Below are 12,375 nucleotides of genomic sequence, written 5' to 3' on the forward strand. Positions count from 1 at the left end.
GTGCTAACTGCAGCCCTGCTATACCTGCTCTGCTGCCTTGAAGTGCAACTGCAATGGTTACAGGCCCTGGTGACTTGCTTTTAAGTGCTTCAGCGAGCTACTGTACACAGTGAGGCAGCTGCACAACATCAAAGCTGCACAAAACATAAAACACTTTCCCACAACACCACATTAAAGCCAAGGCAAGAACCCTGAATTGAGCCCCAGTGATGCAGAGTTCAGTCCTCAGACTTTAAAATCCCTCTGCTCCTACAGAAAGATTAGTTGCACTTGTCCCAAAAGCCCCATTTTTCATCTCAATACCATTCATCTGCCAAGCAGAAAATCTGTCAGCACAGTTTGGGGTGCGGGGCTGAAGCTTCAGGACTGCATTTCTGATTTGAAGGGGTCACAGAGATTATAAGCAGAGAATACACAACCTCAAAACCTGTAAAACAACAGGTACGCTCATGGTAACAGAGACAGAGCACCATGGAGATGAAGGATGAAGGTGCAGGGTAGGTATGTTTAGAAGCCCACTTTTTCCCACGTTTAACCAGGTGGCAGCCATCAAACCATGTTTTGGATGCTGGACCTGCTAAGCCCCCTCGGTACCCACCGTGACAGCATGGGTTAGACAGCGACTGGCCCTGAATTCACTGGGGGAAAAGTGACACAGAGAAGCAGAGCTGTTTCTTTACTTTAGGTGTTACAAACAGCTGGAAAAAAAACTTGTTTTATTCATTTCTGAAAGAGAAAAAAGTGTGATCATTGGGATGGAAAAATAAAAGTGCTAGCAGATGAAAAGATTTGTTCACACTATTGAACATCCACGTGATGAAGCTGATGGAGAATTGAATTGCAGATAGAGACAAGAGAAATTAGGCCTGCAACTTGTTTTACCTGCCATCAACTTTGAAGAGGTCCTGAAAAACACTTTCAGCTTCCATCAATCTCTGATAAGAACTTGACAAAGTGCATACCGCAAGCTGGAGGATACCCAGACACACAAGGCAGGTAACAGCCTGTCTCAAACAGATGGCGATGTAACAGCTTCTTCCTCACTTTCCTGTACTGAAGGATATTGTACAAAATAAACACCAAGACGAGACACGATGAGGAAGGATCCCATTTCCTTGTTAACAGCTTTCCATTCAAATCCTCTATGGTTCCAGAAATTAGCTGCCTGAGCACTACAGAAAGGAAAAATAGGCACAGGCTGGTGGATTTTTCTTTAAAAACCTGCAAAATCCAAGTATTTACAGATTACAATACATTCATGGAGAAGACTGCAGTGGTAGATGGATATATTCCCCTTTTCGCCTTCATTATTTTAAACAAAACTCTGTGCCAACAATGGAGAAAAAGTTTTGTATGGCTACCTTGAATTTAACTTGTGTGAAAGGGGCAGTGGGGTTTGGGTTTTTGTTTGCTTCATTTATATAGCTGCTCTTGAAAGAAAATTGTGTAGGATGCAATTCTGCCTCCTTTTCCCTTCATTAAACTAGCTGGGGGGGAAATATTAGGAATTAGAGGACCGAGCCTGACCCCACTAAAATCAAGCAGCCGCCATGCCCAGCCTGTGGACGTTTTGAGAAACTGCTCCTCTTCTGAATCGCATTATCCTTGTCAGTCTTGGGTAGAAAATCATTTCCAGCCACTAGCCTACAGCAGATGGTAATAATGGATGAAAAATAGCCAAGCTATTGTTTACACTAGATGCCAGAAATGAAGTATGGGGGAATTCTGCGGGCCCAATGGTATGGTGGGCGAACCAAGGAGGAATGGCATTGCCCCTGCCTGCTCCAAGGCAGTGGCAGCACGGTGGGAACAGCTCATTTAGCAGACAGCTTTTTTTCATCAAGCTGGTAGCTGTGTGCTAAGCCTTTGGTACAAAGCGGTGTTTGCTCACGAAAACAGGCAAACAACAAGTGTATTGAAATGCCATAAATCCCGTGTTGGCAGAGCTTGAAGCAATTTGAGCCTCCGTGCAGAATTAGGCCTTGTGACTGCACCTAGAGGCAGGCAGGTAATTGAAACATCTGTACACCTAGAAGAGACCATGTGAGTGCCAAAAAAAGGAGAATTTGGGGGCAGGGAGAAAAACGTCACATGGAACTAGTGCCTGGGTAGAGGTGACTGCTAACCAGTTTGTGGATCCCAAGCCAGCTGCTCCTCATGGCCCTGCAAAGTGGATCCCACACGGCCTCGCCAAGAACAAGGGTCAGCAGCTCAATGGGGTGCTGCCTTTTGCAGTGCGTGTATACCTTCTCATATCCTCTCTGTGCTCCGACTGCAACAGTATGTTCTTTCCTGCATCTTGTTGATGGTCTTGCCCAACTACACTGCAAGCTTGCTCAGGATGGAGATCCTTTCTGCAGTGTTTTCCTCAGGAACAAGGGAAGTTCATCTGCACGCACTTTGCCTCCACCTGGCATTTTTCTGCAAGAAACTCTAAGCATTCAGCCACAGATAAGAAAGCATTTTGGTAAATTAGCCAAGTAGGGTTGTCCCTTCTTTGCAAATGGGGAAACTGAGGCACGGAACTCTGAAACACAAGTTTTCAGCCTTGACAGTCATTGGTTTCCCATTGCTCAGTCCTGAGATACTTTGGATACCACTGTGATAGCTTCAGCTGCTAAGGAAACAAATCTCTTTTCACACACCTTACTCATGCTGTGTCATTCAGTTCCTCATCCAAGTGAGAGTGATTATGGTGGCAATTTCACCATTATCTTAAAGCAAAGCCAGGACTTCATCATCTTTCTCGAACATAAAACTCCATCATCTAGTTAACATTTTCTGAGACTTTAGCAAGGCTTTTTACAAGACACGCTGCCTCTCAAGAAATGAGAGGACTAAAAGGTGAACTAGCTTTGTGCTCTGCTGTGGAGCATCAAGCTCCATATCAACGTGGGCATTTCATAATGCTGAATTTGATGATTTTTGAGCAGTTATTGAAAGACAGTGGAGGTTTGCATTGTTTGTACCTAGAAGTAGTAAGATAAGCACCCAAACAAAGAAGTGTCCTTGAAATCTGGGTCTAATGGCAAGCTTAATACTGTGACAGGCTCTGCTGGAAGCTCAGACAGGGTCATTTTCCTCTCTACAGCTGCCAAAGACCTCTGGGTCTGTGGGGCAAACATTGGCCATGAAATTATAATAAACCCTAGAACTGATTGATTCTGGCAGCTCAAGTTTTTTGTTTTTGGGTTTGTTTTGTGGAGGTTTTTTTAACCATACGAGCCACAGGAAACCAGGAGAAGAAATGACAGTTTAGGTCTTATCTCATTTCCATCAGCGCTAACAGCAAACCTGTAATTGATTTTAAATGTCAGGGAAAAACTTTCAGCACACAGACTAAAAGATGGAATAAAGCTTCTTTATGTAGTCTGTTGTCTGTGCATTTTTTAAAAGATGCAATAAAAACCTTCACTGGAAATATATTCTTCAATAAAAATACAAATTTTCTCCAAACACATAGTTTGGTTGTGATCTTTTATTTTCCACAGAATGGGTAAAAAAGATCAAAACAATTTTCAGCTAAACAGTAGTTGAGATGTTCGGAAACATTTGACAAAGCCGTGCAAACATCTGAAACAAAAAAAGCTCTCATTTTTCTGTCAAATGCCTACCTTGTTAAGCTTCCACCAAAAAAAAAAAATATTTTAAATATATTGGCTAATACGCTTAGTGCTTTTGTAGGAAGTTTAAAGTTTTAGAAATTTCCTAGAAAAGCTACAGCTTCCAAGAGGAAGTTCTTGACCATTTTTTTTCCTAAAGCAAAAGAATGGCCCACTGGGATCTTACTGGTCCCCAAAGAAGCCCTAAGGAGAGCCCCAGAGGAGCTGTGGAAGGGGCACAGTGCACACAAGACTTGAGCACACTCCTGCAATCTAGATCAGCACAGCATTCAGCAATGGAGCCTTGCATGGGATAGACTGAAATGTGCCACCGGTTCAGCCAGCAAAGGAGTGAACACAGAGGCTGGCTGCAGAGCCCTGAAGTCTCTACACTGGGCAATTAAGGCAAACCTAACTGTGTGTGATGAAGGAAAACCACAGACCTGTTCCTCTGAGCTCTAATGCAGAGAGTTTGGACTGAACATCTGCTAAGGCTCACCCCAAAAGCGCTGGTGGAGCCTTGCATTGATGGATCCAGGCACCCTCCTCACGCTGGCCAAAAGGCCAACCGCTGTTGTTTCAGCGTCTGAGTGGCCTTCCCGATGTGAAGAGATATGCAGCACATTGTTTCTTTGAGGACCAGTGCCACTGGCTACAGGCTGCTTTTTCAGAAGTGTCAGAATTTTGTGTACCAGCCCTTACACATAAAACATATCTGCTACAGAGCCATCGGTGCATCACCACAGGGTACAGGGAAGGAGCTAGCATGCATTGAATCTGGTTTGCAAATGCATTTTGCTAGCAATAACAAAAGCTATTATAATCCTTCATTCCCAACTGATCCTTTAAAAAAAATTTCTTTGAAACTATGACTCAAATGCTAGTAAGTAAAATCTACTCCCATGCAGCTAGCCAAGGAGTTCAAGTTCCTCTGGCAAAGGGCATTAACCACAAAGCAAATAACATGTTTGCTGCAAGAATGACAAGAAGGGAGACGTACCTTCATCTTTGTTTTTTGTTTACATGCTTCCATTAGTACCCAGGGAAGTTTAACTCTGGGCTGGGGGACATGGCATGGTAAAGTCTTCAGGTTTCAGCACTCCTCTGGCCATCCATCACCCTGCAACTTCTCCTCAGCAATTCAGTCCCAAGGCATTAAACTGTCACAGCTCACTAAGAAATTAGACTTGATGACACCTAAGCAGATTCATTAATGCATTAAGCAAATGCAATCTGATTGGTTCCTTTTTTTAGGCGTTTGGCAAGCAGTGTGCAAACAAACCTGGAGGATGAGGCTCTGGGGGAGGGCAGGCAGCTTGCCAGTGTTCTTGCTCGAACAGAGGGAAAGAAAGTACCAGCTCTGCAAAGCCGCACTAGAAGAATTTACAACCTACTGCTTGCTTCAAGACAGCAAAAGACATAAGGTGGCATTGGTTGCTTCTGCCTTCTGGAGAGATGATGCAGTTTTCATATGTGTCATAGCACACAGGGCATTTCAACTGTAAGGGCAATGTGGCACTAATCATGACCAAAACAAATCCAAAGGGACTAACTGTCCCTTGCATGTGGACTGAATGACACAAACCACCTCTAGATTAATCATCAGGACCATCCAGGGAATATTCTCATCATCCGTAAGCACATGGCTGCTGGCTATGCAGCCGCACTGACTTACAACTTTTGTCTTTCACTGCCCTTCCATCCTAATAACACAGCCTAACCAATGAGGCCACCAAACCAAACCAGTGCAAAGGGATGCAGTTGCTGGTTTCAGGCACATATCTTCACTGTTAATTCTGTCACGTCCCATAACACACACCAGCTGTCACAGGTGGCGAGACTCAAACATCTGTCCTTCCCAGAGACTCACATTTCATAGCTGATAAATATAGCTATTGGCCCTGTAATTCGGTAGAGTTACAGTTCTGGACACTTGAATACATTATGATTGGCATATATTTGACACGTGCAGGCAGCTTGCCCGTAGTACTTTCACCTTGGGCTATGATCTCATTAGACCTCATGAATTAAGCAGGACCAGGCTGGAAAGATACTTGGAGGAGAATCCTGAAGTGCAACAGGACACAGGACATGCAATTCCATAAGAAACACTTCTAGGAGATACTACTACGTGAAGAGTTTGGTAAGACATTTTGTGCACGACTGCAAAATATGCCACCTTTGGTGGGGAGAAGTCAGTAAAATCCACACCAGTATGGTCTATACATTAGGTATACCTATACTCAAGTACAGAAAGATTATCCATGTGATGTGATCAAATAGGATGTAGCTATCTGTACTACACTTAACTAAATTTCCCTTGAGGTACGCACCACGTGCATTGCCATTCTTCACTGCAAGGTGACTGTAAAGCACCTGAACGACAGAGGCTAACGCAGCAGTTCCCTGCGTGGCACAAGAGTGGCCACACACTGGGTCAGACTGAGGGTCTGCCTTGCCCACAGCTATCCTCTGCGGTGGGCTGCAGTAGACACTGGATGAAAAAATAACAGCAGGCAGGTGCACAGAGGTGCTTAACCTCCTCTCCAAGTTACTTTAATTTACTAGGACTAATACTCTTGATTATCTTTCTATAATAAAAACAAACGCCAGCCTCATGGTTCTGGAGAATCTAGCAAGAACAAAATAACACCATGCAGCTCAGTGCTTATTCCTTCCTATGATATCCAAGGAGTCTGCACAGCCTGACACTGCAACCGTCTCACTGTAATAGAGTCATTCCCATTTCTCATCTAGGCTTTGTACTTACAGATGGAAAGACCTCATGTGCCACTTCTCCGGGAAAAGGTTACCTAGAATGTCACTGAAGGAAGTGAGGCAACCAGAATTCATAACCCTTCTTGCTTATTTCCTCATTTTGTTGTAAAAATCTTTTGTTTCTCTCAACACCTATTTAATTCTACTGCTGAATATTTAAAGAGATAAGATGCTTTGCAAATGTTTTAACTTAGCTGCAGGTTCAGGTAATGGCTGATAAAGCTCTCGAGTTTTAAAGCAAAACAATATCTATTGACACAGATATTTTCCTTGTTTTGAAAAACAAGTTTTGGTTGAAATGTTTGTGAATAAATTAGCTGACAAATATAGCTCATTTTGCTATCTACAAACCAGTACTGACTTTTATGCAGAAAGTGATTATTAGCAAATATTTTCCAAATAGCTCACAGAAGCAACATTCAGTTGAGTAATTATTCTTGGAACAATTCACCACACTGCTGCCTCTGCGCTTGTGGTACATGCGCAAGTGGGTGCCCAAGCCATATGGCATTGTTTCTGCTTCCTAAGTAACTGAAGCAGGCAAAACCTAGAAATGAACCCTAAATTACAGCTGCTTTTCAGTTTGAATTTTAAGCAAGCAATTATAGGTACTAAAATTCTTGAATCTGCAATTTCTGAATATTTTACTGAACAAACCAGTAGCAAAGCAAAAAAACCTCCTGCAATGGCAACCACAATGCAGCTTTTCCCAGAAGATATCACAACATGATTATGCATTTCATTCACAAAAACATAAACCAACCTTTCTTCAACTGATTCAGCCAGCTCTATTAGTTTTTCATCATAGGATTCTCAGTGAGTCTGAAGCTCTGAACAAAGCAGTCATTTGCTGCAAAAGAATGTACAGCTGCATCAAAGTATAAGTTTTTCTGAGTGTGTCCTACTAGACAGATGTCCAGGACCTCTCCAACTGCTTGGATAATACTGGAGAAGGCATTTCTGTTTCCCATATCCCCCGTATCCAGGAGGACACAAGACCACACAGTTCGACAGCCTCAAACCCCTGCAAGCTTCTCCTGGTACCCAGCCCACCCCCTGCTACCTCCACAGGGAAAGTTATCTTCTGCTCATGGCCAGGTCAGGGCACACAAGCCCCAAACAACTGCATATCTCAGCAGTAAAGCTGAAGAAGAAAATTGATGCCTGTCCATTAGCAGTCTAGTCCTTGTTGCATCCAACTGAGACATCGTACTTGCCTCTCCTGAACGACAGCTGTACAAGTGCAAACTGTATGGAGCTGGAAAGCAGCAGTAACAACTTTCAACCCATCATTGCATCATTTGGGTTTTTCTTTGACACATCAGGAGGGTTACATGAAGATAGACCAGATCCTGAATAGAAGGCAGCATCACCATATGACTGATCCATTATATTTTGAGGAAGGGAGTGGGAGAAGAGGAAAAACCACCACGCTGCAGAGTGGTTTGCCTGCTCATTGCAAAACCTTTCCAACGCGTCTAACATACCAGCAAGCTCCTGACCAAAAACTGCAAAACCTCCGTAATCCTGCACGGCACTTAAACAGTTAAATATATTTTAGTGCACAACCCCCTACCTCCTCTTTACAAGTAGGAGTCAACGTCATACCCTGTTTCACATCTGGCCATCACTTCATTTTTTATTTTTTTTAAGCTGTGTAATTAAGAGCTTATATAAAATTGATTTAAAGAGAGTCTGCACTCTGGATGACTCCACTGAGAGTGAGGTAAAAGAGCCTTGACAGGTCAGGGTTGGGTTCATTTTCTTTGTTTCCTCAAATAGCTGAAGTTTCAAGGAGGGCTCCTAGAGAGTACAAAGGATCTGAACAGAGGTGTGACTGGAAACTAGATCCCTTGGGGATCTTCAGTTCTTGTCTAATTCATAAATTTCCCAACAGCTCACATCAAACACTCTGAAGCAGAGATCATGGCTGGGTTTATACCCTCCATTAGGATGAAATATTTTATCTGCCCATGGTGGGGCTCTTGTGCCTTACTCTAAAACATCAAGCCCAGGACTGCCAGAGACTGGACTCTGGACAAGAGAGGTGACCTAAGCCCCATCCCACCTGTCAGTTCCCACATTCCTTATTAAGCACATCTCATCTCTCACCTTTGTGAAACAGGCCAGTTAAATCAGCTGCAGCTTTATTCCTCTTGCAAATCTCTGCCTAATTTTCAACTAGCTGATTTCACAGCCATTTGCACCCAGGTAATCAATAGCTTATTTATAAATACCTTCTCAGTGCTTGCAGGTGGTTGCCACAGCTCCAAAGCCAGGCGCACACTCCAAAGGCAGAGCTTGGTGCACACACCTTCATGTCTGCGCCATCATTAGCAAACCAATTTCAATAGTACATAGCCAGAGTGTTTCAGAGCACTTGGCAAAGTTTTGTGGGTTCAGGTTCAAGCACTAAGCACCCTGCAGAGGCTATTTGGGGGCTAATCAGGGAGGGAGGAGTGAGCAGGAAACCACAGAGCAGATAAGGGGTGAGGACAGCTGTCAAGGAGGCAGTTTTTTATTTTCAGTCAGATCGTCGACCCTCAGCTCCAGATCCATCTCCTATTCTCCTAATACTTTACTCAGTATATGAGAGGAGTTTGAGTTCACCAAAAAAAGGGGAGTTCTTCATCTCAGTCAGCTTGTTACCCAGTCAGGCATTCACACCCCAAACCAGCTGTGGGAACCAGCCCTCTGAAAGGAGGCGGGAAACTCTCTGAAGAGCAAGACAAAGCAAAACCAAAGCAGTTCCTGATTTTTTCCCAAGTTAATAGCACCTGTTTAGCACATACTCTTTGGTGAGGTATTGGGTGCCCATGGGGAGGCATTGGGAGTAGGGGCTGTGGGGTGGTCTCTGTGAGGAGAGGCCGGGGCTGCAGGGCCCAGCCCAGCCCCTCAGCTAAGATGTCGGCACCCTGGGGAAAACGTGCTTGAGAAAGGGTGAAACACCACAAAGACAGAAAAGTGTGAGGAAAAAAGCAAGAGAAATGGCCCTGTGAGTACTGAGGCCAGAGAAGGAGGAGGCAGGGAGGTGCCGCAGGTGCCAGAGCAGATTGTCATGCAGCCCCCAGAGAGGAGACCACAGCAGAGCAGGTATCCACACTCAGCCTGTGGAGGACCCCACGCCAGAGGAGGTAAATATTTTCTGAAGAAAGCCATGGTCTGTGGAGGATCTGTTCATCCTGAAGGACTGCAGCCCATAGACACTACCCATGCTCGGACAGGGGAAAAGTATGAGGAGGAAGGAGCAGCACAGAGGAGCTGCTATGGACTGGCCGCTGCCCCCATTCCCCTGTGCCACCCCATGGAGGATGACAGGGGAGGTAGAGGTGTCAGGAATCAAGTGGTGAAGTTCAGTCTGGGACAAAGAGGAGGGGGAAGGTGCTATTTCACTTTTGCCTTTGTTTCTCACCATCCAAATTTCTTTTAACTGGCAATAAATTAAATTAATTTTCTCCAAATTGGATCTGGTTTGCCCACGATGGCAACTGGTATGTGGTCTCCCTGTCTTTATCTCTCCCCATGAGCTCTCTTCCATCTTATTTTCTCCCCCTGCCATCCCATTGAGGAGGGGGAGCGGGAGAGTGGCTGGATGGGCAAGTGGCAGCTGGCCAAGGTCAACCCATCGCAGGTGACATTCTTGCACTGTAGTGACAAGAGGAGATGAAAAACATAGGATCTCCATGTAAACTCCTAGAGAAACACAGGGGGACCAGATTCCACAAAGCCCACTCTAATTGCTACAAGATGGCTCAAATACAAAGACAAGAGGTACCAGTCTAAAACACTACAATAACTCCTAGAGGCCCCCTTTCCAAGGCCTGGAAAGCAAGGGAAGATATTTGCAGCTGTTTTAAGACTTCTTATTGCTTCCAGCTGTATTCATATTTCTAAAAGGAAATTACAGGGCTGCACTTGAGTTCTTCCCTTGAGGCACGCATCAGAGTTGAACTTGCACAGTCTCTCATTTTTGTTTCCCCCCTGCCTCTAATGAACAAGGATTTCTTGCACACACATACACCTCCCTTCTGCTCTGTCAGCCTTTCCTCTCTTCACATACTGAGCTGGAATTGTTCCCCGTGAAATCATACTTTAAACCCTTTTAGAGTACAGAAATGCAGAATGCTGCACTTAAGATAGCTGGAGCAGATGAGATCCCCCAAGCCTTCCCTCTCTTCAAGATATTACAGCACTATCATACAAAATAGCATTAAATGCTGGGGGTTTAATGGTGCTGTTTATTTGGCCCTGGCAAGCGAGAGATGTTAACCAAAGGAAGGACTGACAAACGGAGGGATGTCGAGAAGAATGAGCAGGCACTTTTAGGAGATGCTAATCCAGCAACTGAAAGCGTCAAGCTGACTGGGGAAGTTAATGGAAGGAAGATTTGTACAGCAGAATCTACTCTAATCTAATTCTTCAGCAGCCATAATGCAATGACATTCGGAACCCCACTCAACAAGCCCTATTTTTGATGTTCAGGGCATTTCTTAGTAGATGCAATTAAGGCTCTAATCTTAAAACCTCGGGAGAAAATAAATCCTGGGCCTTGTCTAATCAGTCATGTCCTCTCCTGAGTGACACAGTGACGTCGGCTCCTGTACCTGGCCTCAGCATCATATGCTGAGCTCCCTGCGGCAGTTCACTAGCTCTCAACAGCCTCAGCAGATGGCACCTGAGACCCTCCTGGGCCTCCAGATCCTCAGCTACTATCTTCACCAGTTTCTTTGAGTGACATCGCAGTCTCAGACCCTCTCAAAAGAGCAGCCTCTGCAATGTATTTAACCACATACCTCAGTCTAGAGCAGAAGTTTCAACTGTGGCAAATACCATGCTGCAACTGTCACTGCCTTCAACAGATTTGTGGAGAGATCAAGGGGGAAATATGGCCTTTTCAGAGAAATTAATGGAGGCATTGATTTAAAATAGTTTTTTGCAGTCACCCCCTGAGGAACATAAGGATGTCCCAGAAATACGGCTATCCCTGTCCTAACCTCAGCATTTCGCTCTGAACCCCTCCGCTTTTCACGCTAGCCCCTACCAGAAGGGAAATGACTAAGTGTGGACAACAAGGCAACATCACCAGGTTTTAGGACTGGCATGCCAGCCAGCAAAGAATGGGGTCTTGCTGTTTCAGACCATCTGCGTATTCAGCCTGTTCACCAATAAGTTAGGCTTAGTTCTCTTGGGATGTGCTTTCTGAAGCCATGGGAACTAAAATTACACTTAAAAATCGATGAAAGCTGAGATTCTGCGTACACTAGCAAAGCTTCATGCAGAGAAACACATGGTAGAAGTTAATTTGGGCACATAGGCCATGCTTATTCAACTCCCTTTTCTCCAGAAAACTTCTCACAAGGATGGAATTGACATCCTTTATGGTCCCTGAGTGCACCTAAGTTCTGCGTATTTCCAAAAGCACTATCACTGCTTTACTTAAAAAGTGATCATCAAGTTCTTTCTTTTATTCTGGCATTTCAACATTTTAAGAACATTGCAACAGCCTTCCCCACAGAGAAGACAGACTGATGCCGCACGAGACAGAGCCAAAAGTCACGTTCACAGGAGCATGTGCTGAGGCTTGCCTGCGTGATGGACCACAAAGGCCTGGGGACAGATCCCAGGCAGTGCAGATGGAGGTGGAGTACTACAGCAGGTTTGTGTTAGCTGCGTTTTCCCCATCACTTTGCAAAGCAATAAACAGCTTGGAGCTGCGGACTGAAAGACAAGAAGAAAAACCTGCCCTGATGGTTATTTTGTCTCTTCCAATCCCCAAAAGCTATATTCCCCCCTCTGAGGGTGTATTAGGTGTTTCTCTGCCTGGCCCAGCAACAGAAGCAATCCGACATTTGGTCAGATTTCCAAACCAGTTTGGATTACAACAGCACTTTTATCAACACATCCATTTTTAAATGCTGGGCTATGACTTGTGCCTGGAACACCACTGCTTCCCAAGCAATTCTGAACAACACAAAGAACTGAGAGCATCTCGCAT

At 44.6% G+C, this 12,375-nt stretch overlaps 1 protein-coding gene across 4 annotated transcripts in view; it reads right to left on the reverse strand.

The window, feature by feature from the left end:
- The window catches only part of TOGARAM2 (TOG array regulator of axonemal microtubules 2), a 56,524-nt gene that overhangs the window by 42,251 nt on the left and 1,898 nt on the right, over positions 1–12,375 (reverse strand). Inside the window, exons 1-3 of one of the 4 annotated variants that reach the window (XM_054821452.1) lie at positions 4,603–4,754; positions 2,247–2,421; positions 883–1,053 (exon numbers count right to left, since the gene is read on the reverse strand). The exons of 1 other annotated variant lie outside the window; for it this stretch is intronic. The gene's annotated coding sequence lies outside the window, so the exon portion shown is untranslated. Of the gene's footprint in view, positions 1–882; positions 1,165–2,246; positions 2,422–4,602; positions 4,755–12,375 lie in introns of those variants that run through there. 2 more of the 4 variants (XM_054821454.1, XM_054821456.1) reach the window with 2 other exon arrangements.

The sequence above is a fragment of the Grus americana genome, chromosome 3 (assembly GCF_028858705.1).
Source record: "Grus americana isolate bGruAme1 chromosome 3, bGruAme1.mat, whole genome shotgun sequence".
NCBI lineage: Eukaryota > Metazoa > Chordata > Aves > Gruiformes > Gruidae > Grus > Grus americana.